Source organism: Rhinolophus hipposideros (assembly GCF_964194185.1).
Source record: "Rhinolophus hipposideros genome assembly, chromosome: 9".
Taxonomy (NCBI): domain Eukaryota; kingdom Metazoa; phylum Chordata; class Mammalia; order Chiroptera; family Rhinolophidae; genus Rhinolophus; species Rhinolophus hipposideros.
Window position 1 is genome coordinate 86429068 of NC_138055.1, and position 21544 is coordinate 86450611.

General features: G+C 42.8%; 1 protein-coding gene across 3 annotated transcripts in view; it reads right to left on the reverse strand.

The window, feature by feature from the left end:
* TMCC3 (transmembrane and coiled-coil domain family 3) overlaps positions 1–21544 on the reverse strand; it is a 245547-nt gene that overhangs the window by 200341 nt on the left and 23662 nt on the right. The window contains exon 1 of one of the 3 annotated variants that reach the window (XM_081061190.1): positions 14159–14386. The exons of the other annotated variants lie outside the window; for them this stretch is intronic. The gene's annotated coding sequence lies outside the window, so the exon portion shown is untranslated. Of the gene's footprint in view, positions 1–14158; positions 14387–21544 lie in introns of those variants that run through there. 3 annotated transcript variants of the gene reach the window in all.

The following is a 21544-nucleotide window of genomic DNA, read 5'->3' on the forward strand; positions in this document are numbered from 1 at the left end:
ACGAGGGAAATAAGAAATGCTTTGCTGCTTTAGTTACTAAAGGACTGACCAATGTTTACATGCTTTTTTTTTAACCAATTGCTAATTTGAGGAAGGCAAATTTATCAACACACATTACCCTACCAATTAATTTCCAACATATATTTTAAAAAGAGTTGGTACAGATTCATTTGAAAAAGCCTGCATTATTGCCAACAATAACCGCAAAGTTGTTCTGAACTCTGATAGTAACCCTTAAGCATCTCGAAGGCCCGTCAACACTAAAGCCCAGGTTCAGAAGCTCTCAGGTACACCTGACATGGCTACCTGCTGTCTCCCTGTGTGAGTGACGGTGAGCAGGGAACTGGACAGTGACAGTTCTGTTTTCTCAGTGCTGATAAAAGGGGAACAGATTATGTATCTACCTTGAGTGTACAGTACATTGCTTTCAGTTTTTTTGTTGGGAGTATTTTCCCCCAGTAGCAGCAACTGGGGGTGGCGGGGGGGAGACATCTGGTAACTCCTTCAGGGAAAAGCCTTAACAGATTTGTGGGTGTAACTCTACTCAATCTGTTTTGTAAATAAACCCCAGGCAACGGCATCATTTAAAAATCTTTTTAAAGATGGTTTTAACAAGAGCAACACTCTGGAAACTAAAGTCCTAACATTTTAATGATCATAAGAACCACATGTATGGAACACCCTTTATGTACTGGGACTATTCAAAGCGCTTTACAGGCAAGCAACAGTTTATCAAAAATCTCTGGGGTGTCATTATTATCCCCATTTTGCAGATGAGAAAACTGAGGCTCGCTGAGATGGATGTGTCTGCCCGAGTCATACAGCTAGTGAGTGGAATAATCAGGATGTAAACCCAGTTCTGAGGAACTCCAGAGCTTTCTGGAGCATAGAGTTCTATGTATGCTCAACATGCTTACAGAGAGAGAACAGTAAGAACTGGAGGGAGAAGAAGTGACCTTCTCTGACTCTGGCACCTTTAAGCAGAGCAGGCCAGATGTGGTAGGAAAACAGCAGGCCTGGGACTTGGGCTTGTCCTGGTTTTACCATGAGCAAACCTGTTTGTATCACTTAACCTGCCCAAGCCTTGTTCTCCGTGGTCATAAGATGAGATGGCTGGGTGAGAACATACCTCAACTCTTAAACCGTACATCTATGAGGACAGGAGTATAAACAATTTTGCGGGGATGGTAAAGTAGAAGAAAGTTGAATCTAAGCCACAGAGTGTACACTTGAGCGCATCATGTCTACTTCGCAGAGAAAATCCTCGACAGATGGCATTAATCAGCGGTCAGCTTCCAAAGTAATGGAGACTTGACCTCCAATGGCCATTGCTAAATCCAGTGGTCAATTTTTGGTCCTCATCACTGACCGGTCAGCAGCATTTGATAGAATTAACACACTCTCCTCTCCCAAACCTTTTCTTCACTTGACTTCCAAGACCCTCCTCTCCACTAGATTTCCCCTTACTGCACTGGCTCCACCTTCATCCTCCTTTCCCCAACTCATGCAACGCCCACGGACCTCTTTTCGCCCACTACTTCTCTTGGTACTCTCACCCAGCTTCATGGATTTACACGAGGATGATATGACGACGACTCCCACACGTGTAGCCCCGTCCTGGAACCGCATTTACATTCAGCTGCCGACTTAACATCTCTGCCAGGAGGGCTAGTGGGCACCTCAGGGCCCAAAGGAGCTCCTCTGCGGCCCCGCTCTCCCTCAGTGAAGGGCCACTGCAGTAAATGTGCACTCCGTTCTTCTAATGCTCAGGCCAGGAGAGCTTTGACTTCCACCTTTCAAGGGTTAAAGCCAAAGTCCTCACAACAGCTTACAAATCCTTCTAGGATCTTATCTCCCCTCACCCCCGATTCTCTCTCTGACCTCATGTCCAATTACTCTTCCCCACCCACCCACCTGCAGCCACTCCAGCCAGCCTTGGCTTACACACTTACCATTCCCTCTACTTGGAACACCCTCCCCTGGGTATCCACAAGGGTCACTCTCCATGGCTTAAATGACAGAATGTATCGCCTTGTAGTTCTGAAGGCTAGAAGTCCAAGATCAAGGTGTCAGCAGGTTGGTCCTTCTAAGAGCTGTGAGAGATAATCTGTCCCATCTTTCTCGCCTAGCTTCTGTAGGTTTGCTGGCAATCTTTGGTATCTCTCCTGTCATATTGGCCTAGAGACCTACCCTACTCCAGTATGACCTCATCTTAACTACGAGTAGTTACACCACACTGACCCTATTCCCTAATAAAGTCAATTCTGAGGTACTGGAGGTTAATTCTTCCACATACGATTTTTTAGGGGACACGATTCAACCCATAGCAGCTGGCTTTTTCTGTCCAGTCAAGTCTCAGTCGAAGCATGACCTCCACAGAGAAGCGTTCCTTGACCACCCAGTCAACCAGCATTCTATCTCGGTGCCCTATTTTATTTTCTTCATACACTTACCACTACCAGAAATGATCGTTGATTTGGTTTTGGTCTGCCTCTCCACTCTAGATGGTAAGCCCCATGAAATGAGGCATTTTGTCCTGTCCACTTTTCTCCAGAGCCTAAACCAGCGCCCGACACATGGTGGTGTTCAATCAGTATCAGTTGCATAAATACATGTATGAAATGAATAGCACTTGTCCATTCATAAACATGATGCCAGAGAATGCCACGGCTATGAATGAAAATAACGCAAGGTAAGAGGATAGTAAAAGACGGGCCATATCGAATAGCGCGATTGGGGAAGGTCTGGAAGGAGCTGACACTGAAGTGGACAAGAGCAGTTTCAGTGACAGTGAGGTTGACAGTGTGACTGGAGGGAGATCCAGGTGTGAACAGGATGGGAGGAAGTGAAGAGAGAAGGAGGAGACATGAAAGTGGGGCCATCTGCACTTACTACCCTTTCCCTAGAACTTCAGTTAACAAAGTACCGTGTTTCCCCGAAAATAAAACCTAACCAGAAAAGAAGCCCTAGCATGGTTTTTCAGGATGACATTCCCTGAACAAGCCCTAATGCATCTTTTGGAGCAAAAATTGATATAAGACCGGTCTTATTTTCGGGGAAACACAGTACTTTGATGTGCCTAGCAAATGAAGTCTTCCCTTATTGGGGAAGTTTTTACCACACCCCTGAGCTCCTCCCTCCTCTGTCCCCTGGGCTTTTTGTTCTTCCTTCTGTGGCTGCATTTCCAGCATTTCTGTGGAACTGTAAGTTTTCCATCTAAATGCCCCTTCGCCCCCTCCAGTGAACTCCCTGAGGGCAATGACCACAAAAAGTACCCAACAGACACAGAAGGAAGGGCACTCCCGCCTGGCACCCTATGGATGCCTCTTCTGCCACAAAGAACAGACTTTTCTCATTCTAAAAGCAAGGCTTTCAGGAGTGATGCTATGTAAAATGGCCCAGCGGGAAGCTCTCAGAGTCATCTCTCCCCAAAGCAACCATTGAGGTAGAAGGGGTGATTGGCATCAACTATCTGGGAACTCTGCAACTTAACAGGACACTTAAAACGACCAGGGCAGTGCCAGACCCAGACGGGCTGCTGATCTCTCCTCAGTGAGTCCTGCGGGTGAACCAGCTACCATGCCCCACTCCTCAGCCGTCCCAGCTGTGGGGAGAGCCGCTCACACTGCTAGAATGGTGGCAGGGTGGGCAGCAGGATGGAAACTCCCATAATGGTCCCTAAAAAGCCAGAATGTTAGCCATACGAGATTTATTCCTGCATCTACTCATTTGAAATACTGGGTACCTTGTATATGCCAGGCACTGGAGATGCAGGAATAACGAAAACACACAAAAATCCCAGTTTACATTCTGATAGGTAGGTAGGGATGGTGATCCACCGTGCAGGGTGAGGGCAGAGGCAGGAATGGGTCATTCCAGACCCTTCTGATTTGGTACCAGGCTCCTATATGCCATTTTATTCGTGTCAAGCCTCCTGACCCAGAATGCAAGTTAATCCTTAGGTCCCTGGTCACCTCTCACCATCACCAGCCGGTCACCCAGGCTTGGGAGCCAAAAATGACCAAGTCCCTTGCTCCTGTCCAGAGACAAAAAATCACATAATTACAATAATAAAGCCGATACATATATTTTTCATTTAAATAGAACTATGTACCCAGACAATTTTGTTTTTTAAACAAAGATTTTTATCTTCCCAGGACAATTTAATTAGATTCCTGCCTGAGGTAGAAGCCAAACCACTGTCGTCCAAAACCAGGCTTCCCGATTTGAGTCTTGGTTTGGAGTCATTTAACCGCTGAGCCTCTGTTTGTCTATTAAGTGGGGATAGTAACACTCACCTCTTAGGGCTGTGGTGAGGCTTAAATGACTTAAAAATAATCACGGGGATGTAAAGTACAGCATAGAGAATATAGTCAGTAATGCCGCAATAACTGTATGGTGCTAGGTGGGCACTAGACTAATAGCGGGATCACTGCATGACTCTATGAATGTCAATTGTACACTTGCAACTAATGTAATATTGAATGTCAACTGTAACTGAAAACAAAAGTTTTGAAGCACTCAATACACATCATCGAGAAATAAAAAGCTCCCAACATTCCTTTCAGTCAATCATGTGATTTAAAGAGTGTCCTTATCTTTGTAATCATACAATTATTAAATAAATCACAGCACACCAAGCGGCAGGGCAGATCTGGGGGGCGGGAAGGTGCGTTCCAGGTGACAGTGTGGGCCTGGGTTCGCTGCTACATTCAGCTTTTCCAGGAGCTCAGAGTCCTGCCTACCATCTTAATCTGGAGCTCTGTGCAAAATTCCCCATGGAGACTCTGCTTCCTGCTCCCCACCCTCTCCACCATTTTCCTTTAAAGTGGATTCAAATGGAAGCCTGGGCTTCATGGCCCTTGCTACCCTGGGGGACCAGGTCCTGGCCCAGTGCTCACATGAACCAAGAATAACCCAAAAGTCTGTGTCAAAGAAGGCCCACCACGACCAAGCAGACTGCAAGCCTCTCTCATCTTTCCTCACAAGAGAACTCTCCATGGGGCCTCACTTTCCTCCCTTCATTTGCATCACGAAAAGTACACCCCACCCTGCCCGAGAGGGCGTTAAGCAGATCATCAGAGGCACCTTTGGTATTCCTTTCAAAGCGCGACATTCTAGCTCCTTGATTACCCACATAGATGCCTGCTTCCCAGAGCAGCATTATGCTACAGCCCGCAGATGACTACTCCCGGTGAAATCCAGCCAGGCCTGTGGAAACTCCAAAGTCATCCCATGGACCCAGTATGCGAAGAGAAATGAGGCAGACAGAGGAAGACAAATACTGCATGTTCTCACTTACATGTGGAATCTAAAAAACAAACTCATGAGTAGAGATAGAATGGTGGTTGCCAGAGGTTGTGGGGAGTGGGAAATGGGTAGATGTGGGTCAAAGGGTGCAAACTTTCAGCTATGAGTAAGTTCTGGAAATCTAAGGTACAGCGTGGTGACTATAATTAACAATACTGTGTTAAATCCTTGAGAGTTGTTAAGGGAGTAAATCATAATTGTCACCACACACACACAAAAGATAATTAGGTGAGGGGATGGAAATGTCAACTAACTTTACTGTGGTCATCATTTCGTAATATATACATGTATCAAATCAGCACTGTGTGCACCTTAAACTTACATATGTTATACATCAATATTATCTCAACAAAGCTGGGAAAAAAGTCCTCCAAGACCTGTGGCTTCTCTCCAGCTTCCTGTCCCACGCAGCCTACCAACTTTTCCTCTTTGACTGTTTAAAATAAAATGCTTTCCCTGATATGGCTTAAACGGTAACTGCTCAGATGATTACACTTCTTCTCCTTGATGACATCTCTATGAGGACAGGATGTGTGGGTCCGTCATCTTTGCAGTCCTACCAGTAGCATCAAACACAGAAACCGGCCTAAGAAAAAGCTGTTGAAATAAGTACAAAAAATACATACACGATTCCATTTTTAAAGCATGTGCTGACATCTAAAAATTCCAATTAGGAGCTACGAAATGTACGATAGATACCTTCAGAACAACATATTAATTGCAAGATCAATTACGTACTGCATGGTACCTATGATTTTATAAAAAGGAGCACCATCTCAAAGAAAATGTACCGAAAAATAGGCTTTGTTATTCATTGATATGAACACAGACCCAATAATTCATTCTAACCTTCACTATTATAGTATGCCTATCGTATTTTCCTGTTTATAAAGTGAGATGAATACCAGCTAGCTCACTGCATTTTTGTGAGGAGTAAATCAGTTAGCACAGGGACAGTACTTAGAATATTGCCTGGCAGAGTGACCACTTAGGAAATGTTAGCTATTATTATTGTTATTAGCAGGCACTGTCCTGGCTAACACTATTACACCAAGTGAAATAGAAGTTCATTTAGTTAATCTACCCAGAAAAGTATTCACAGAAGCAAGGTGCACAGATAATCTATCGCCTTGACAACAAAGTCTGCCCTCGGAGCTTTAGACATCTTCTAAATGCAATTAATGGATCCTCATCATACAAGAATTGACCCTAAATTGTTTATTTCTTAGGATGTGATTGTACCTCGAAGCAGAAATATATATTTAACAGACCCTAAACATAGTTCTGAAAGAACTGAATTAGCAGCTTCACTGCAACGTTCCTTTAAAAAAAAGAAAAATCAGAGAGCAAGTTTTACCTTCTCTTCAGGCCAGATGATATCCGTGATTCTGCAAGGCTTGGGGGCACTTTTATTTGATAAGGGCCGTGAGCTGCTGAGAGCTTCAAATGACTACTGTTTGGGTTAAAAATAATCACTGAGAAACAAAAACTGAGAAACCGAAAGCAGAAGTATTTACAAAATTGCTGCATTTGCACTCTCCTAGAATGGGTGTTTTCTTGTTTCTCAGAACACCACCCTTCACTCCAGCAATTCCCAAATGGGTAGCCTGCAGGCCACTTGTCCCAAGATGCCGGGTCATACAAGGGTTCTAAGGTCAAGTAAGTTTGGGAAATAAGTACTGTATGCCCCTCCCAGAAAGCCGCAATGTCCATCAACATATTAAAGGGCCTGAACCCCTTCTAGGAAAGAAATCTGTGATTTGTGCTTCACCCACTATTTGAGAACTTAACCACAAAACCCTTTCCCAAGGAACATCTACTAGAATCTAGGTTTTGGAAATGCTGGAATAGTCTAAAATTAATCACTTCTTCCCATTCAGGAAGGACGGTAGGCTTATTCTCCTGGCCTGGCAAAGTCCACGCTTAATTACAAGCAGATGGGAAAGAATGGTAACCCACGGCCCCTCATTCCATGCACGTTTGCAGGACTTGGATCAAGTGAAAAATAAACTACCCTCACGATCCATCTAAGGTGTGTCCCACTCCTGGAGAAGGCACCCATTTAGGAGGACATGAGAAAGGAAGATGTAAGAGCAAGTCTGCCCCCAAAAGGAATTTAATTCTCCTGCTTTTTTAAGTCGAGGAGAAGAATCCAGGTGCATTACAATCTAATTAAACTATGCACAGTCATGAGGAAGAAATCCAGGAGGTGAGTTTAACGGATCCAAGCAAGAGGAATTATTCAGGGCTTCCCCGTCAAACTGTCTCCAAAGACTCCAATCTCTAGAACACTGTCTTCATTCTATCACTAGAAAACATTTCCAGAATCCTCAATATCTGTTTTTCATATAGTTTTCCTTTTTTCCCAGCCCCAGACGCCTCACAGAAAATGAGAGATTTGGGGAAGCATCTTGCCTCCCAGTCAGGTTACTATGGTATTCACCAGACCATAACTGTCCAAAGGGCCCCCTAATGGCCTCCCTCATGACCAAACTTAATAAAACGGCAAAACATTAGCAGACAGGAAGCTGAAATTTCTGAAATTACAACAATAACAAACAATAACACTATACTGAGTTATGTAACTCTTTGTTTCCCAAGATTCGAAAGCATTCAAGGTCCGGGAGCCTCAATGTCCCCTCAGTGGGACAGGAGAGGCGCCCAGAAGTGGCTGCTTAGCGGAGTGTAGAAAAGTCTACGTCACAGGCTATGCAGTTAAACAGAAAAATCACAAAAAATGGTCCAATATTGGCCACTGTGAGGCCCAACAGAACTTTCTGCGATGATAAAAATGTGATGAGGAACCACTGTTCAAGATGGCAGCCACCAGCCACATGGCTATTCAGCACTTGAAATGTGGTCAGTACAACTGAGCAACTGGATTTTTCATTTCTATTCATTTTAACAGAAATAACCACATGTGGCCTATAGCTATGGTATTCGGCAGTACAACAGCTTATACACTCAAAGTTTCTTCAATGAGAATTCTACAAAAATAGAGACGGTCAGGAACCAAGGAAGGTTTTCCTGAGGTTCTGGGAAATGGACTATTTGACTTATCCAAGGGAGCAGGGAGTGTACCATCTCATCGATTTTTACGTACACGACTGCCACAGCTACAGATGAGCGTCACCATCACTCTTTTACCAAATGCTGAAACTGAGCTAGAGATCAATTAATTGATAGAAACAGTAACTGCTATTTGTGGAATATCTGCACGTTCAAAGGGCTTTGTATGCAATCTTTACAGCAACCCCCCCAAGACAAACATTTCTGTCTTTCTCTTGCTCATGTGGAAACAGATGAAAGGAGGTTAAGGGGCTTAGGAAAGGCCACACAGTAGGTGGAGCTATGATTTGAACTCAGGTTTATCTTCAAAATCCTGTTTAGGTCTTGAGCAAAGACCAATTTTCCTTTCTAGATGTAGTCACCAAGTATTTTTTGAGCATTTATTGTACGCACAACCCCATGCTAAATGCTGGGGATGGGGTGGTGGGATGCAAAGAGAAATAAGGAAAACCATTAATACACTGAACATTAGAGTTGTGTGGGCCTCTTATTCTTCCCCAACAAAGTACATTAATTATTCAATTACTCACAGCTAGCTTCTCTTGTATGTTATAGCAACAGGCCCATAATAAAAGATAAGCTAATATTTTTAGCATTTCAAAAACACAGAACCAAAATCACAGGTGACAAGAGAAAAAACAGATAAATTAGACTTCATGAAAATTCAAAACTTTTGTGCATCAAAGAACACAATCAACAAAGTAAAAAGACAAAATGGGAGGAAATATTTGCAAATCACAAACTAACAAGGGACTTGCATCCAATTCTTTAAAAACTCTTACAACTCAATAATAAAAAGACAATTGGTGCACATTTTTGTCTAGACACGTATTTACATTTCTTTTTGGTCTAGTAGTGGAATGCTGGGTCACACTGTAACTCGATGTTTAGCATTCTGAGGAAGTACCAAACTGTTGTCCACAGTGGCTGCACAATTTTACAATCCCACTAGCAGTGTCTGAAGGTTCAAATTTCCCCACATCACCAACACTTGTTATTGTCTATCTTTTTTATTTCAGCCATTCTTGTTGGTGTGAAGTGGTATTTCAATATGGTTTAATTTGCATTCCACTAAGGACTAGGGACATTGAACACATTTTCATGTGTTTATTGCCCATCTGTATATCTTCTTTGGAGAAATGTCTATTTAAATTCTTTGCCCATTTTTAAATGGGTTGATTTGTGTGTGTGTGTGTGTGTGTGTGTGTGTGTGTGTGTGTATTCATTTTGGATACAAGTTCCTTGTCAGATATATGATTGGAAAATATTATCTATTTTGAATCTGCTCTGCTCTTAGTCAAGTTAGGTTCTCTAGCAGCCTATTCCTTGCTCAGGAAGGAAAATCTGAAAACACAAACTATAATATTTTTAAAAAGAGCATTTCCCTGTCTGATGAGGAGCAGTTAAGAGACCCTCAGTCCACAGCATGGAACGGGCACTAATGACTTGAAAGCAATCATGGGGACAGCAGGAAGGAGCAGATTGGGCAAGAAATGTCAGGGCTGAGTTGGTTAAGTACTGACTTCAAAATGAAAAAAAAAAAAAAACCATCTTTTTTCTTCCTCTCTTTTAATTCCCTCTTTGTAACCTTTTCTCTAAATCGATTTAAGTACTTCATAATCATCACCCCATAAGCTATATGGGGCAGTGATCTGGAGAACATGACTTCATCCCCAAAGGGCAGAAATGTATGATAATGAGCCATGTGAGCCCCGGGCCAGGAGGTCACGGAGGAAGGAGTCCATGGAATCCAGGCTGTAATCTCTCCCATTGGATCTACCTTCTACACATCTATCGTCAGTCATTATGAACCAGTAAAACCCAAACATATCTGGGTAGAGAGGACACCCAGAGGGGCAGGAACTACATGTGCAAACGTTTCTCTCAGTAAATAGAGAGACGTTTCTTGGGAAAGACACAGGAAAAGGGAAGACACAAAATTCAAAATATTCCAAAAGGTAAACCCTGGGGAAAACCCAAAAACATAAACATGGCAAATTCTCAATAGATACTAGATAATAGTGCTGTCATTAATATTTAATAATAGTAAATTTAAAGTCTGGCATTTATGTTTCAAACAGCAATTATATAAAAAAGAGACTAACGGAAAACTGGTTGGCCAAAATCCACAGAAGGAAAAAAAAAATATTGGGATTTTGGTTGCCCATAGTTTCACATGTGCCAACAGTGCAATGCAGCTGCTAAGTAACTGCCACCACCAGGCAGCCCCCGTCCACATCAAAGGAGCAGTGAACTCTGCCAGCCAGGCCATGTCTGATGTGTAGGTTTGCTGTGGGCACAAAAAGATATGGACAATTTAAAGCATATCTAGCAAGAAGTGACCAGAATGACTGAAGGTCTAATCTGAGTTAGATACAAAATAGTTGATGGGACAGGAGGAATTTGGGCCTGCAGAAGTAAAGGCTTTAAGTAGCTACTCTTAAATAGTTGAAGCATTGCCAATAAAGAATGGCCTTAGGTTGTTTTGTTGGACATGCCTGGGTACCAAACAGAGGGGTATCTGCCAGCAAGGGCAATCTAAGGATTCCTGCCGTAGGTGAAAGGATACACCCCAAAGTTTTAAGGTAGACCCTGTAAGAAAATAAATGATTAAATAATACATGTGTCTCAAATAGGAACAGCTTATTTTTGTTAAATACCCTTCTATTGTACTTAAACCCTCTATTCCTTATCTGCAAAAGGACTTAAATGAGATGATAATGGTGAATGAACTCTAAAAACCTCAAAGCAATGAAAGAGATATTTATTATTATTGCTGTTTATCAATAAGCAAAGAAACACCAAACTAATTTTAAAAGAAGAAAAAAAAGCACTTCCATATGGAGCAGTTGTTTTTTCTTTTCTCTCAGCTGTAACTGCTGAGGCAGGTCTAATTTTACCTTCATCTCAAAACTTGGTAACCAGAGGCCTGTACACATGCTGCCAGCAGGGCGCCTGCCATACAATACTAGCAAGAGAACTTAGAGGCTGGGCTACGCCTTCTGTCCTCAGAGCGGAATACATCCAGGATCCAGGGGGAATGTCACAGTGAAAATTGGGGCACTTACACTAAGAATAAACCAGAAAGAAAGGCTCACAGGCATATCTCAAGCACAATGCACAAAAGGAAAAAAATGATGAGCTGGACTTCAAAATTAAAAAGCTGTGCTCTTTAAAAGCGACCATTAAGAAAGTGAAAAGACCAGTCACAGATGGGAGAAAACAGTTAGAAATCGTATCTGATAAAGAACTTGTACCCACAATGCATAAAAAACTCTTACAACTCAATAATAAGACAAAGAACGCAAATAAAAAAATAGGCAAAAAATTGAATTAACATTTCACGGGAGATAAAGAAACAGCTAACAAGCACATGAAAAGATGCTCAACATCATTGGTCATTAGGAAAATGCAAATTAAAACTACAGTGAGATACCACTACACACACCCTAGAAGGGCTAGAATCAAAAAGATTAAACAATACATCAAGTGTTGGCAAGTCTGTGGAGCAACTGATACGCCCTCCGACCCCAGTGGTGGGAAGAGAAAAATGGTACAGCCACCTGGAAAACAGTGTAACAGTTTCTTAAAAGGTTAGACATACATCCACTAGGTTGCTGCAAAAGTAATGGCGGTTTTTGCAATTATTTTTAACCTTTTAAACCGCCATTACTTTTGCTCCAACCTAATACCGTAGGTCCCAGCAATTTCACTCCCAGGTATTTACCAAAGAGAAATGAAAATATCTGTTCACATAAAGATGTGCACACAAATAATCATAGCAGCATTATTCAAATAGCCAAAAAGGGAAACAACAAATATCTATCAGCTGGTGAACAGATTAACAAAAAGTGGCATATCCACATAATAAAACATTATTTGGCAATAAAAAAGAATGAATTACCAATATACACTATGACACTCATGAAATCTCAAAAACATTATGCTACATGAAAAAAGAAAAGCCCCACACAAGGGACTATACCAAGGTGCCAAAAAAATGTATACAAATGACTTGTAGTCACCTTTTTTTATTGGTATATATTGAGTATTACAATTTTAATAGTTTTTCCCTTTCTTAAAATGTGTATACATGTTTTTGGCACCCTAGGTATATTGCATGATTCCATTTATAAGAAATTTCCAGAAAAGGAAAATCTGCAGTTAGAAATCAGATTAGTGGTTCCTTGGGGTTGGGGTGAGGGAGCAGAGACTGACTACACGGTTACAAGGCCACTAGTTGCAGTAAATGGAAATATTCTAAACATGGATTATAGTGATGGCTGCACAGCTCTAGAAATTCACTAAAATCAGTGAATTTAATATAGATGAATTTTATGATATGTAAATTATACCTTTTTTTAAACCAATTTAAATGGTAGCGCCCTGAGACACATGAAATAGTGGGCCTGGACCAGAGGGCAGATCTTTTAGTCATTTCATCATATAAGTCATAGTCGGTTCAAAGAAACAGAATGGAGAGGAAGAACAAATTTTCTTTTCCTTCTATTTTATTTATCAAAAGCAAATCCTTCAGGTATCTCAAAATCTGAAGCTATAAATGCCCAGATTCTCTAATAACATGATTTTGGAGGTAGTTTGCCTAGATGTTAAAGGTGGGGGGCTTTGGCTCAAGCTGTGTCTAAAACCCAGTTCTACGACTTACTAGGTGACCTTGAGCAAGTCACTTAACCTGAGCCTCAAGAATTTATACACACCACAGAGCTGTTTAAAGGAGCATATACCAATCGCACGGGAAGCAGTCCACAAATGCTGTGTTATTTTTATTAAACACGTCATCATTACCATCACGACCTTCCAAGTCCCCTCAGGAAGCCTGACGCTGTGACTGACACATGTGTGCTCGCAACAAACACTTTGTGCTTCGCTCCATTGAATTCCAACTCCCACTGCCCGAACATAACCAGGGCTCCTTGAAACCCTCATTCGTTATCTTAGGAACTGAGACTTTGAAATAAAGTCCCCAAATCGTTTGCCTGGAAAGTTGTCCCATACCTCAGCGAAGAGAGACATTTTCCAAGTCAACAACAGAAAAACAAAACTGAAGTATGCACATTTCTCTTATTTGTTTCTAGGAGAGCTAGACAAAGAAGAAAATGTCAGCATCTCCTCAGAGATGTCCGGCAAACGGGGAAATAACAATAGAAAAATAAAGCCATCTGCCCGAGGAGCTAGCACGAAAGCACCATTACCAGCACCCACACAGTAATGAGTAAAGCAAGGGCCACGGTCCACTACTGGCTCTTCCTGTGTCACAGCTGGAAGCCAGCCAAGTCCAAAAACCCCTGGCTTTTTTTTTCCTTTTTTTTTTTTTCTGTTTTTAAGTCTAGATGAAAAGGGAAGGGAAACTGAAGGGGGTGAACTTTCTATTCTGTAAGACAAGCGTCTTCTTCCAGTTCTCCTTTTCTTTCTGCAGGAGTGAGTGGGGGAAGAGGGGGGCAGGAAAAATATCTGTGGTGCCAACGAACCACACCTTGTCACCTATGTCGGGAAAAGTACAGTGGTCACCTCTGCCCTGGCCATCCCATCCCACTAGCCCACCAGCACACACTGCCCCTAAAGAAGCCAAGTTTTCCAGCACATCCTTCTAGCCACACACCTTGGAAAACATTAGGGACAAGACACCGGCAATGGTGGCACGGGGCGGCTGCACCTGCACCAAGGAGGGACACATGCCCTTCAGTCTCCACACCTGCTGGCTGGCCACAGAAGCCCCAAGACCTCAACACAAGCAAAGGAAGTATGTCATGGGATTTACCTGTCATGAGGACTGCCTTCGCTTAGCATCCAAGAAAACCTCCCGGCCTCTGTGGGGACTTGTTCTGGGCATCTCCTACCTCCTGCTCCATAAAATGGGGAGGAAAGCATCTTCCTCATGGGAATGTTGACTGGGGCCCAATGTAACAGCCCCCGAAAACTGAGTGGGTAATAATGTTGTCATTGTGGATGTGTCCTCCAGTGCTGCCTCTGTCCTGCTTTCTCCACTACAGTCACAGACCTTTACAGCTGAGAAGGCCCATAGGGGCCCAAGCGGTGAAATAATTTACCAAAGGTCACAGAGCATGGAAGTGGCTGAGCCAAGACTAACACCCAGATTGATCCACAAAGACTGGAAAATACCATTGCTCTAGGTTACAAATTACCCTCTCCACTAAAGGGCATGCACGTGACCCAGAAAGAACATGTTCACAAGGGGAACATCAAGAGAGCTAGAAATATGGCTTCAGAGCCAACAAGATTCAAATCCAGTTCTGTCCCTTACCGACTGAGTGACTTTAGGAGTTTCTCAACCTCGGTTTCCTCATACACCGCAAGGGGCTAATAACAGCACCAACGTTGAAGACTATCCCGAGGATGAAATGTACCAATACAGTTTCTAAAACAGTGCCTGATGTAAGCACTATGTAATTCATCATCATCATCATCCTAAAACACAGGGAAACGAAAATGACAACCTTGGGGATTATAAGAAAAAGGCAGAAAGTGACTGTGTGGTCATTTAATAAGCAGGACATCCGTTAACTTCAAAAAAATTAAAGACATACCAAAAATCATGTTAACATTGGCAAGTGGGAAAACCAAAGCAAAACAAGAACAGGTTATAAAACGTTAGGTATAATAGGACTCCAATTATGTTGACTAATCATACCTACACACATACAGATACTTCAAAAAGAGAGTGAAAGAAAATGAAAGAAACATTAACAGCCATTCCCTGAGCAGTGGATTATGGGTGATTTTTATTGTCTTCTCTATTCCTAAGTCTTATGCAGTAGACATGCATTACTTTAGAAATCAAAATAATTGTAGGTTTTAAAGACTGCTGTTAAAAAAGAAACTTGACACCAGGCCAGGTCTCAAATGGCCAAGAGGCTATTACAGAGCATCTATGAGGGCGTGTGTGTGGGGGGGTGGCAGGTAGAGCCCTAAGCAGCTGGGCCTGTGTGTGGGAAGGGAGACCAAGAGATGGAGAGCAGGGGAACCTCAAACCACCAAGCGATGTGAAAGATGACGCCTGAACATATTGGCTCAATGAGGGGCAGAGCTCTATAAAACAGAAATGAATTTCAAATCGAAAAGGGGAGTGATGACTTCAGCAGTCCCTGGTTTAAATGAGAGAGACTGTGAAGGCCCAGAAAAAAAAGGGGAAAAGAGAATCCTGGAGAAAACGAAACAGCAGCCCACTTTCCTAACCTGGCTGGAATATAGATCAGTCACCAAAACTAAAAAGCAAAAGATCAAAACGGCTGGAAAAGAGACACTGTGGCCGCCTACTGGGGACAAGGCTGAGACAGGCTGTCTGATACCGGAGAAGACCAAGAATTTCCTGCTTTTCAGCGTTTAGGTGGGAGAAATAGATCTGCTGCCTCTGGGGCCACTGACAGCCACAAACCAGAACCCAGAAAGGACTCCCCGTGGGGTCCAAGGAAACTGAGTTAACCCAGGTATCTCGCTTTGTAAATCTCTGGCTTGTCCTCAGTCCCCACATTCTTCCAGCTTGAGATCTTAGATTACCTCTTTGGCAGAGAGTCCTTGTAGCTCACATGCAGGGGCAGACAGACAAGAGACAGAAGAGCAGAACAGAAAAAACAGAAGACAATGCACAGAACAGAGCGCAGAAGGCAGTATCCTGGCCCTCCCAGCGGCTGCTCAGGGCCCGCCTACCCTGTGATCAGCTGAACGAGCACCCTTTCCCCCAGCCCAGCACCTCTGCATCTTTCCCACCTGCTGCAGCAACCTAGGGTCACAGCGTGTTAAGGTTCATTCTGATCTCCCACAGTTCCCGGACTTCACAGATGAGAAACAGAGGCAGAAAGGAGGACTCTCTGTGCCTGTCCAAGTCAGGTAACAGAACACACTATCCCGAGAGCATTGTTCAGGGCCCTGCCCAAGGTCGTAAACCTTCACAGTGAAAGCGCCAGAACAAGAGGGTGCTCACCTGGATGGTTGCCCCTTCTGGCCCTCATCACTGCCGGCAAACTGGGCAGCACTCTCCACTGCTCAATGTGAAAGCGCCAATCCAATCCCCCGGCTCCTCCTTGGCAGACATCAACATGCAAGGTAATCCAGAAGGCTGAATCAAAGTCAGCTGTGGTGGACAGGGTGACTCCTCACCTCTTCTAAGGGGCAATAACAGGAAAAGTCTCAATCCAAACGGTGACCCTGCCACGGTGGACTGTTGGGACTAATGGGTGAAACTATGAATATTTGCAGTCTTAGAACATTGTCCCCAAAATATTAAGACAGATGAATAAAGCATTATTAATTACTGAGGTAGTTTTAAGACACGCCCACACATTGTTTGATACTCCTCCCTCTGGGAGGTGGAGCTTAAATCCCCTCGCTCCCTTGGATTGTGGGGTAGGCTCAGTGATCCTCTTCCAAAGAACAGATTGAGAACAGGGAGCAATAGTAACTTTACAGTACTGATACCTGGCAGATACCTCATAACCAAGTGATCAAGGTTCCCATCACCAGTGTTGTCACGCTGACTTCATGTGCTCCCTGGCATGACGCGATGACAAGGGCACATTGCCACCATTGTACTCTTTCCCCCAAATCCAGGACCTCAGCCTAATCATAACAAAACACTAGACAAACCCAGATCAGAGCACATTCTACGAAGTACCTGATCACCACTCTTCCAAAGTGTCAAGGTCGTATAAGACAAGGGACGAGGACACTACCAACACACTGGAGGAGAATAAGGACACGATGTCTGAACACAACATGAACTGGATCCTGGAACAGGAAAGAACAGTAGCAGGAAAATGGGAAATCTGAATAAAATCTGTAGTTACTCACTACAGTTAACAGTATTGTACCAATGTACATCTCTTAGTGTTGACAAACGAGCCATGGTTATGTAAGCTGTTAACATTAGGGGAAGCCCAGTGAGGATATACAACTCTCTATACTGCATTTGCAACTCTTCAGTAAATCTAAGGTGACTTCAAAATACAAAAGGTGAAAAGTGACACTACAGCGATGCCCCAGCAAGACGCATCATGCTTACGCTAAGGCTTCAGGTCCCCCCAAAACCTCTACATGTGCCCTGTCACCCCCAGTTTGAGAAGCATCACAAGGCCTCTCAGTTATCCACAATCTACTAATGCCACAGCCTGATGGTTACACATCAAGAAGGAATGGAATGCATCCTCGTAATTCTTCAGTGGAGCCCGTCCACCAAGGAACTTCTCTAAACTCCATTCCTATGGGGAACAAGATGAAAACATGTGAGGCTCCGGCCTGTTGCTTCTGGCTGTGGTCCCATCACCTAGCACTTCACCAAGACCCACACAGGTTGAGTTACGGATACACCCAAAGGACAAATTCTGAGTGTGCATCAATATTAATTCATTTACAGAGAGGATTTTGCTGGCCCCTCTCTCTTTCTAAAAACAGCTTAATTGCTTAGTGCAATCTCAAAAGATATGCGGCCACTAAACTCTCAACCAGCCATGAGTGAGAAGAAAAGATAAAATCTTCCCAATGACCTTGAATGGAAACATTTGAAAGTTCTCATCACCTAAATATACGCCCTTCACTTCATAGTTTATTTCAGTAATCTTTGGGTAAGGCTTATTTGTTTTGTTTTATATTTTTAAGATGCAGCGACGTTGCTTGCATAATGCTTCCATATTCCCTACCCCTCTCGTATTCATATCCCTTATTTAACATGGTTATGCAGCTTTGTTCACCAAAGGCATGCCAGTGGGGAAGGTATTACTTCCCCGCGCCTTGAAGCGGGGCTGGCCCTGTAACGTGCTTAGGCCAATAGAATGTGGCAGAATTGACAGTGTGCCATTCTGAACTCAAGCCCAAGAGGCCTCTGTGCACTTCTGCTCACTCCTGGAACCCTGCTCCACCGCCATCAAGCTCGTCTGAAGATGAGGGCCCCTAGCCAGCCCCCAGCCAACCCAGTAGCTAACTCAGATACGTCAGTGACCCCAGCCAAGAGCGTAAGAACTGCCGACCTCAGCCCAGCCCAAGCCGTTGGCCTACAGAATGACAAGCTAAGTAAAGTCACTAAATTTTGGAACAGTTTGCTATACAGCAAAATCTAATGGATACAGTGTGATTTTAATGCTACCGTGTTTTCCCCGAAAATAAGACCTAGCCAGACCATCAGCTCTAATGCGTCTTTTGGAGCAAAAATGAATATAAGACCTGGTCTTATATCATGTTAGATAAGACCCTGTCTTACACTATAGTAAAATAAGACCGGATCTTACATTAATTTTTGCTCCAAAAGATGCATTAACTGATGGTCCAGCTAGGACTTATTTTCGTGGAAACATGATATTAGGTTTTCTAATCTTAAAAGTATTACATAATTATTGCAGAAAGGTCAGAAATACAGAACAGGAGAAAATTACCCATAATTTATCACTAGAAGAAAGACAATGCTGTGCTGTATGTCCTCCCAATCTTCAGTGTGTATGGGTGAATGAAAATGGATCCATTTAATTATAATTCTATAACTTGCTCCCCCCTCAAACACTCTATAGCTTTTTTATGCCATGAAAACATGTTTTTTAATGGTTTCATAATATTGTGTGTCATGGATGTACAATAATTTAAACCTGTGCCATATATTTTGCAGTTCTATAACTATATACCTAATAATGTTTTTATTATTGTAAATAATACCATCTAGTTCAGCACAGAAAGCTTTATTCACTTCCATGGTTTCTTTAGAATGAGCTTCTAGAACCGAAATTCCTGATTCAAAGAGTATGGACTGCTGGTTGTCTACTCAAAGCCAGTACACACACACACACACACACACAAACACACACATCATACACACACTGAGACACACATACACACCCCCACCCCTTACTGGCAGAGACCCATTTGTTCGTTTTTCACCCCATGCTCTACCATATCCTCAGAGCAGGGGCCTCTCCCCATAAAGGAAAGATGAGAGACTCTTGATTAGTCACAGTTACAACCTAATCCAGCCGACCACCTATTTTTGTAGTGGCAACTTAATGCCATTCTGGCCTGCGAGATATGAGAAGTCTTTGGGAGCTTTGGAGAAAGTTCCCCGTATAAAAAGACACCCATGCAGGAAGGAATTGTCCCTTTTCTCAACTCCAGGTATCAGTGAGCGAGGATGTCTTGCTGGAAATGATGCAGCCACCTTGTGATTCTCAGGAGTCAGGCCTCAAGCGACCGGCCATTCAACTGAGGGTGGCACGGCAGGGAAAGCAAAGACCATGTCCTTGGTGGTGGTGTTGAGCCACTGAGGTCCCAGGAAACACTCCACCTCTGGACAACGAGACCTTTCATTGTTTAAATCATTTTTAGCCAGGTTTTCTATTTCTTGAGGCCAAAAGGACAGAGACTCTTTCAAAGTTTTCCTTGCACATTACCAAACTGAGCTCCCAGAAAGCCTGTAGCAATGAACCTATCCTTCCGCACTCTACAGGCTTATGTGAAATCTATAAAACAACTGGGGGGAAATGACACATGTAAAATATTCAGTGTTTTAACACCCAGAAACCTGATGGAGTTCTCATGTGTTCAAAGTTTTAAAAATATCTCCTCGTACACTTCTTTGTTTACGTAAGTCCAGCAATGTGTTGTGTTTTCTGTGGGTTTTACACTTTTCGTGGCTATTGTGAAGGAGCGTTTTTCCCATTATAGCTAACAGATTGTTGCTGGTATATAATATAGCTATTGCTCCTCATGTATATACCCACAAGTTTACTGAGCTCTGACTCCAGAGTATTACCACACATTTGCTTGTCTTTACTGGTCAGTAATTATGTTGTTTATTTTTTAAAACCTCTATTCTTCCAATTATTAGCACACTTTGAATACATGTTTCATGCTTTATTGCACTGGCAAGCAATGACAGAACAATAATGAATATCATCTTGGTTATTTTTTTTAATTTTAGGAAATCTCTAGTGTTTCCTACTAAATATGACATTAGATGTTGGTTTAAGATACATGTGCATGTGTGCATGTACATACACACATTTTCCTGTCTGGCTTACAGTATACTTAAATCATGCTAAAGAAATATCCTATTTTTCTAAAAATTTTATTTTTTTTTAAATTAAGAATGGGTGTGCATATGGCTTGTTTTACTGGAAAAACTGACTATACGGTCTATTTCCATACTTCCTAAAACAATGTTCATATTCCTGGGATAAAATGTTATGCCAACAGCCTCAATGATTCTTCAATTAGAGTTCCTTTAACTTTTTCATGTGCTTTATCAAGTTTTCAAAAATCGCATTACTTGGGCAGCACTTCTACTTAAGTGTGATCACATTTGTGTAACATGGTAACTACCTGATATTTGGGAATTGAAATAAGTTCATTAGTAATATTGTAATAGCAACCCATTACCCCTTGGCAAAATGAGGGAAAATCCCAACAGATTACATTAAACAGTTTATAGAGAAGGAAGAGAGGGTGGTCTTTCAAATGCCAGTGTCATGGTATACTGACCTTTCCACAGCACCTGCTAGATATAGTCCTTGCCTGAAGGCTTGTTTTCCCTTTAGAGTACTGCAGCTATGCAATACTTTCCTGCTGCTTTCCTTTCCTGCTTTCCTTGTTGTTTTCTTTTGATTTCTTCTATTGTACCAGAATCAGTTTCTCATGTTTCAGACAGTGTTATAAAGGAGGGGAAAGAAAACTTTGGTTTCTCCATGTCTGAACACAGAGCCCGCCACCAGTCCACTCCCTACCATGCCATCTGTATGTATTTTCACAATAATGCTGCAGAAACAGCAATCCAAAACCAGCACTGGCATATAACAGTGCGTATAGCTCTTACTGTTGGTGTGGTGGTCACTTCGGTGGCTCTGCTGACCTTGGCTGGGACGACTTGCCCTGGAATAATTATCACCCTGGGGTCAGCTGGCTGTTTGCAAATGTAGGAAGTCCATAGGCTGGGAAAACTAGGCTCTTTTGGCTCTGCTCCAAAAACGTCGTCATGGCAATGGTGGAGTGTCAGAGAGCCATCAGAAACATGCCATTCCTCTTGAGGCATAAGCTTGGAACTGGCACACCACTCATCACTACGGCAGCACTCTACTGGCCAGAACCAGTCACAAGGCCAGGTCAGACTCGAGGGTGAGGAAATACTCTGCCTCTCGTGAAAAGGCATGGCTATAGG